The sequence below is a fragment of the Anastrepha ludens genome, chromosome 2 (genome assembly GCF_028408465.1).
Source record: "Anastrepha ludens isolate Willacy chromosome 2, idAnaLude1.1, whole genome shotgun sequence".
NCBI lineage: Eukaryota > Metazoa > Arthropoda > Insecta > Diptera > Tephritidae > Anastrepha > Anastrepha ludens.
The window spans coordinates 168,178,451-168,186,206 of NC_071498.1; positions in this window are offsets into that span (position 1 = coordinate 168,178,451).

Genomic DNA, 7,756 nt, shown 5'->3' on the forward strand with positions numbered 1-7,756 from the left:
AATATTTCATTACATAAAATGTTTGAAATTGCATTTTAAAATCGCACAATCACACAATCACATAAAAAAACAAAAACCCAGCCGGCTCGATCCGGCCACTTATTTTTCCCGCGAATCAAACTACTAGTTACATCATATACTCGAAAAAATACCCTCGCTCTGCCAATATTCGAATACGCTGAGAGCCGAAGATGCCGTTCGTACAGCGAGTCGTTCAACCGACGCGACTGGCACTAGCTTCCGCCTCGAGCGTTGAGGAGGGCACGCGAGCCACTAAATTCCATTGCATACCCGGCAAATGTAAAAACAACAACTGCATCAATAAACAAACTACAAAAATACAACAACCACAACAATTGAATGGAGAACACGTGAGAGAGGAAAGCTGCATTGAGAGTGGTGGTGGTGGTGGTGTAATTTCAAGGACAACAACCAGTGCCAAGGACACTGCACAGCAACATCAAAAGCACCAGCAGCAGCAGCAGTCAAGGAGTCTTGCAGCAACACTCACAGCTGGTGTTAATCGCACGCCTACCACCACTGTTACTAGAGCCATAATACACGTGTCACAACAGAATGGCGAAACAACGAATACACTCGGTTTTACAACAAAAACAATTGCCACATCAGCACCAACCTCACCAATGCGTGATGTTGTTGATTGCTCCTCTCCTCATTATCAACAGCAGCAACATAATCACACAAATGGCTATACATGCAGTTTTAGTTATGCTACCGATACGGAAGAGGATATTTCTCTTGCATCAACATCTACTCCAGCTGTTCCGCCGGTGCTTTCATTAAAAAAGTTGAAGCATCATGTGGAGTTTTTGTCCACTGCTTCGTCACCAACACGCAGTGCTAGTGCGGGTGAAAGGCTTGACCAACAACAGCAACAACCACGTCAATTGCAATTACAACATTTACAACGCCAGCAACAACAACAGCAGCAGCGTACACAATCGCCAACAGCAGCGAAAATCGTCGCCGATCATGAATTCGAATCAATTAGCAATCTAACATTGAGCAATGCGTTACGTCAGTTGGCCTCATTGGTGCTATTGGCGAGCGATATATTCGATGAGCTGCAGAACGAGCTGCTGTCGGTGGGCGAGCGAGCGCGCAACGTACAAAGAAAAGTTATAGCTGTGGAGCAGCGCGTCTCCGCCTACGATCCGAAGATGGTCACAGTTCGTAAGTGTCCTGGCATGCCAGTTTTAATTATTGATTACATATGCATTTATATACAATAGTTTCAAGTTAATTTTTGTTTCGAGGTTAGCAATGTAAAGAATTCTCTCTCGAACGATTTGCCGCCGAACTACGCCCCTTAGTCTTTCTAAATGTTAATACTTCGGCCCACTTCATCATCATCAATTCCTAGAGTTCCAAGTTGGAACATCCAGTAACTTGCAAGTAATTTAATTTCCGAGAATTCGCGCTCAAAGAGAAATTAGCAAAAAAAAAAAGTAGATGAACGCAAGACCAGAGTAACTATTTGCAAGTTTTACGAACACCTGCTTAAAATGTTGGCGGGAAAAATCACAAAAATTTTATGTTTTTTCATTTGAGCTACCTTGTAATATACGAATTAAGCAAATAAAATGCAAAATAACGAGCTTAGCTTCACATAATTTTATTTTGCCCACAATAATGTGTTCCATTTCATCATCGCTGTCAGCCGAAGAACACTCCATTAGCAATTGTATTGTTGTGACAATCACAGCATTCTTCATATTTTCTTTGCTTCCTTTTAAACTCTATTCTGTATATTGCCAAATTAGTTAATAACCAAGCGATACAAGCGTAAAACACTAACAGTAAAACTCTTTAGATTTGTATTGCGGCAAGTGCAGCAGCGGTGGCTGGAGGCTGTGGTTCAGAAGTACATATCCCTATACCATTAGCCGATTCCTATTTCATATATGATTTCAAATAAACTTTATAAATTTTACCTAATATATTTACTTACATTCTTCACTTTAATCACCATTTATTTTGAAATTTAGAACTTTGTCTCAATTCGCAAATTTTAATTCGTGTTTATTTTTACTTTGCGATCAGCTGTTTTTCTCGCTTGCAAATTCTTACAAGTAAAAATGTATCCAGAAAAAACTTGCAACTTCCCCTCAAAATTAAATGCCATTTTGCTCTCTCACTCTCCCCTACTTTGCTAGTTTTTTGGATACATGAACACCAAAACTTGATAGTTTGTAACAATTGTTGCAGAATTTTTGCTTCATGAGCGGACCTGTACATATACTTAGTTGTTGTGTTGTCACGGTAATGTCATATAGGGCCTTTGAATTTAACTATGAATCGTTCTATTGAATTGAATAGTTACTGTAAGGCCACTAATATATCTCTTTTGGTGGGAGTGCGCAGTGGCTTAATAATAATAATAATAGTGCATTATTGGCATACATTTTTCTCTTCAAAACTATGTGGAGTTCAACGGCGTAATATCGTGTGATCTTGAATCTCTTGATTCTTTTTCGTTATATAGGCAAAGGCTGTGCTGTGTGGTTTTTAACGTAAATTACTTATATTCGTGTGTTGTGAATAAATTCTACTCTTTAAGAAATGTTTTATATATACATATAGTAAGTACATGTGTATGTATATATTTGTATATATAAATGCAGTACACTTGTCTGAAATAAGAGTAAAGAAAAAACGAACAATAAGAATCTTCACTTTATTCGCGCTCTCAAGTTGCCAAGACTTCGTTCTTCATGTTTATTTCTTACCCAATAATTAATAGCATGAAAAGTGCTACAAACAAGTGCAAATGATAAAATCATATCATCTTATCTTATCTGTACCGAAAAGGTAATTTCGTACTCTATATTTTTGTGTATCTTCGTCATGAAAAACTTACATACTAAAGTCAGTTAACTAAGCAGAGCCCAACCAGCCTTTCTCGAATCTTATCGCTTAACAGCACAATTTACCCCGCCACTTGAAAACATCTGTTTACCGGCATTGCGAAAAAGAAAGAAAAAAAATCAATTTAAGTTTTTCTTAACTAAATAACAGAAAAGCGCTCAATTGCCTCGCCTCTAATAGGCACCGGCCTCATACATACATACATACATACTCGCACTCTCCTCTTTTGTTACCTCATTGAAGTGAGAATAACTTAATAAGCAAAGAAATCAGGCCAACAACCGGCGACCGGCGAAGTGTGAAGTGCTCAAGTTGTGTTGCAATTTTTGTATTTGCTCGCTCAAAGCGGCGAAAATTACAAATTATCACCTTTGCTAAATGGTTGGCTAGAGAAAAGAAGTAATTAAAAGGCAAATACAAATAAAAATAGGCAAAAAAACAAAAAAAAAACAAGGGAAATAAATTCAAAAAGGAGAAAAATAAGGCTGTTATGGAATTCACATAAAAGTCATACCGGCATAAAAGTCATACCGCCACATCCCTCTTAGTTACAAAGTTTAATTTGCGAGCGGTTTTTGTTCATTATTGTTATAATAATGATGTTGTTGTTGTTGTTGTTGTTTAAAGTTTGCGTTAATTGCGCACTGTGTTAACGTAGGCACAAAATACTTACCACAGACAGGCATAGTAAATGCAGCAATAGCGCAACAAGTGCCTGAATTGAAAGGGGTGTGCGACTGTTTGTTTGCTCTGCTAACTATGTTTGTAACACTTGCTTTACTTTTTTATGTCGATTTGCGAAGTGCGATAATTTTTATGATTTTTTGGTCTTTGCTGAATTGCGGCATTTTTCAATTTTCAAGTCTCTAATGTCTCGCAATGCTTTAGTTTTTGGCATGGGCTGTTGGCTGAGGGCGGCAGCGCCTGTAATTGCAATTTCTCAATTTGAGTAGGAAATGTAATTAACAATAAGAGCTGTTAAGCCTTAACAGTGCAAACTTTAAGTTAACATTTATTTTTGATTTCTTTATGCCTTATAATTTTGGTATCGTGGTTTCACCTATCCTAATAACTTTAGATAGTTAAAGTGTTTATTTTTCAATTAAAATATAAATAGTCGCATGAGCACATACATAAATTACCGATAAAAGCCGTGAACAGGTTTATCTACTTACTAGTACACATATAGTAAATACTCATACATATTAAAATTATAGATAATTATAGATACATATTTGTGTATTTTGTTTTTATTAATTACTAGATTATATGTGAAGTGTTTTTCTTTTTGGTAATTTTGCTTTAACCATTCTAAAATTTCATCTACTTTTCGTTTGACCATTCTAGTATTTTGTTTTTTTTTGTTTGTTTGCTGGAGTGGCGCTATTGGAAATTGTTATAAAAAATGGTATTTTGAGAGCGCTCTTATGAAATTCAGTGTTTTGTCTCATATGATTTTCAACTTAATACTCTTCAATCCCGCTAAGTACTACAGAGTGGTTTGTTGTTAATAGTTGGAGTGTGACATAATACACTTTCTATGCTCATGCAGCTCTTTCTTTAGAAGTGCCGTTGACTGATGCTCGCCTTTTTTTTCTTCTTTATTTTTCTTCCTAATTTGTACATTACTAACCCAGTTGATTTGGGTCTAGTTCATGAATGTGTGCCAGTGTTCACTTGAAGTCAGTAACACGAAACCAATTCCTTTTTTAGTTGTTCTTGCCGCCCAGCGGGTATCGCAGCAGTTACATTAAGGACTTGACCATTCGAAACCATGCAAAGAAAACAGCCTCTGATGACTAAGGGTAGTTTCTTAGAGGCGAAGAACTTTAAATTGGCGACCATGTTTCCTGTGTCTGCCGATTTGATAGTTCTCGATTGTTTTGAAATTAGTTTGGCTTGGCAATTCAACATGAATAAATTCAGGTCGGAACAACATTTGCAATTGCTCAAATTTATTTCAGCATTCAATCCGCGTTGATTGTTGAGAAATGCCATTACAGCCAGAAAAAGTCACTGTTTGCTTTATGGACTGGTGAAATCGTTCATGGACACCTCGTTCGTGCGATTTGACTCCTTTATTTAGAAAAATATTTCTGAAAATATGCAAAGTTGTAGTCAATATTTGACGCTTTATTGCCGAAATACAGCCTGATTTACTTCTCTTCGTGGAGTGTGTGGAAATGGAAGCTACAGATTACGTATCAAAATAAAATTCAAACCTTGTTGCTACCAAATTTTCTGGTAACTGGTGTTGCAGTAAATGTTTTTCTGCAGGTAGAACGTGTTTCTGTTGCTCTCCCGAGTCTCTACATTTTATTTTGTGTTTTGTATTTTTGCTATTTTAAATTGCCATTGCTGCACATAAACGTGTGCGTGTAAAATAACTCCCCTTTCCTGACTACCAAAACCTGAAATTGTTTTCCACGACGTCAACAACATGTAAAAATCCCTAGCTCAAAGTTTCATCATTACCTGCAAAAACACCAAAAATCGCCATATCGGCTGTAATGAAACTCGAAGTGCAGAGAATCTCCATCATCAAAGAGCTAACAACCGTAATAGAGAGCTCTGTGAAAAGAGTCAAGCAAAAACTCGGTGAGTTAGCTTGGGAAAGGGCAAACTTAAAACTTTTAATAACCGCTATTGAGACGAGAGTAACTACATAAGGTAGAGAACTCTTGCGACAAAGGTTAATAATCTGCACGAAGAACTTGTTGTTGTTCGCGCTCTAGGTGTGTAATTTAGAAAGATTACAGTGAAGTAAAGGTGCATCTTTTGAAATATTCTTGCTGTGATGGGCACTGGAAATATCATACTTATTCTTGGTAAACTATTTTTAAAGCAACAAAAATTTCATTGCTTTGAGAGAAAATTCTACACCTACATATGACTAAGCGATTCGCCTTGTTTCGTATAAATTTTGTATATTTTATTATATTGCATTTCGTATTTCCCATTCCGTCTGATGTCTTAAGTTTAAACAGAATTAATGCAGACAAGCATACATACATACACCTCTGCACTTACTCATGCGTACATACATACAGACATACATACATATATTTTATATTAAAGCGCCATCGCCAGCATTTTTCGTGCATTCATACCACATTATTGTGGCTTCGCAAAAATTTGGCGTTCATTGGCAGTCGTCTCGTTCGGTCGGCAAACTTTTGGCAAAAAAATAGTAAATTGCCAAAATACTTATTCGGATATTTAGCAATAAGTGCATGCGTGTACTAATGTATGTGTAAGCGTAATGAAATAAAATTGAAAGCGCTAGCCTGCACACCAACAATGACAGAGTAAACAAATGTTGGCAAAAGTTGAAGAAAGAGAAGCTACCAGATTAAGAGCAATAAGGAATATATTATACAAAATGCCAGCAGAATACAAAATGTTTAGACTTCACAGCACAAAGTGTTTTTCTTTTTTTCGAAATAAATCGTAAATTTATTGCTCGAAATGTGTTTTTAAATTGAAATTTCGCTACAATTTGCAATTTTGGCCTTATTTCAACTTTTTGCTACAAAAGCCAGAACAATTTCATGTTTAATCTACAAATGTGCTTTGTTACTTAAATATACCTAAGTGTGTGCGTTGATATATATATGCATGTGAGTGTGTGCGTGCGTGCATGTGCATTAAATTGGAATGCCTTTGCGCAAAGAAAAAATTGTGTGCATTTTTGTTTTTTTTTTTGTTTTGTTTCCCATTCAGTAGCAAAGTCACTTCTTTTGCAGTAGCAGTCCGACAGCTGCCAATTGGCAATAAAAACTTTCTGACAGACACTGCTCTATGTATGTATGTATGTGTGTGAATATAAATTTTTTTATGTATCACCAGGTAGCTAAGCCAACAGATGGCTCTTCCCTTAATGCCTCAAAGCGAACCGTTTGATTGTTACATTGGTTGCATGCATGATGTTGCACGTGGCACGCTAATTTTCAACTATTATTTGAGTAAAACAATGGTGGAGAGAATGCCAGGCAAACCAACTGCATTTGTTGCCGCTCATCTTGCACACAATTCAGCTTAATTATTAACATTTCGATATTGCAACATGCGACTTGCAACACATTTCAAGAACACAACGCAAAAACTTAGGCCGGGCATATGAAGAAAGAAACAAAAAATTAATTGCAAGAAGAAGAAAAACAACAACAAAAACAGCATCAAAAAGCAGACATTTTTATTAACAAAATGAAAAATAAAATAAAGATATAAATAAAATAAAATAATAATCATAAAAACTAAGGAATATTTATAAATTATATAAGGTGGCCCAAAACTAATCAGCTTATCGGAAGATTTATAATTTTTGCAAATGGCATCGTACGTCAGTCATATTTGACACTGAGAACAGACAAGTAATGGAGGACAGACAAGCATAGAGGTCAAAATAAAGATTTTCATTGCCCAAATTTTTTTTATTTAGTATAAAAGTTATTGCGATTTGTTAGCAACTGGATGATGATTTTGTGCCATATATGCCATATAAATATATGTATGTATAAGTACATATCGCGCCCCAAATACAAAAGGGTCACAACTCAAAATGTACTTCTGCTCAAATATGAACGAGACGTTATCAATAAAACGGTCCGCGGATGACATATGGCAAAAATAATTTTTTTGTTTTTTGGTAGGACTGTTATAAGCTTACATGGCAAATTTCAGCGCGATATGTCACATAGTTTGTTTTCTGTGCTACTGTAAACAAGTCAAGCTCGAGTGTGGAAAATTTTGAGTTGTGACCCCTTTTGTATTTAGGGGGCGATATATATACATTGATATTTGGGATTTGTTCCAGCGTCGTATTTATGTGAAGAAAATAGGTGAATGAAAGAAGACAACTGAAATT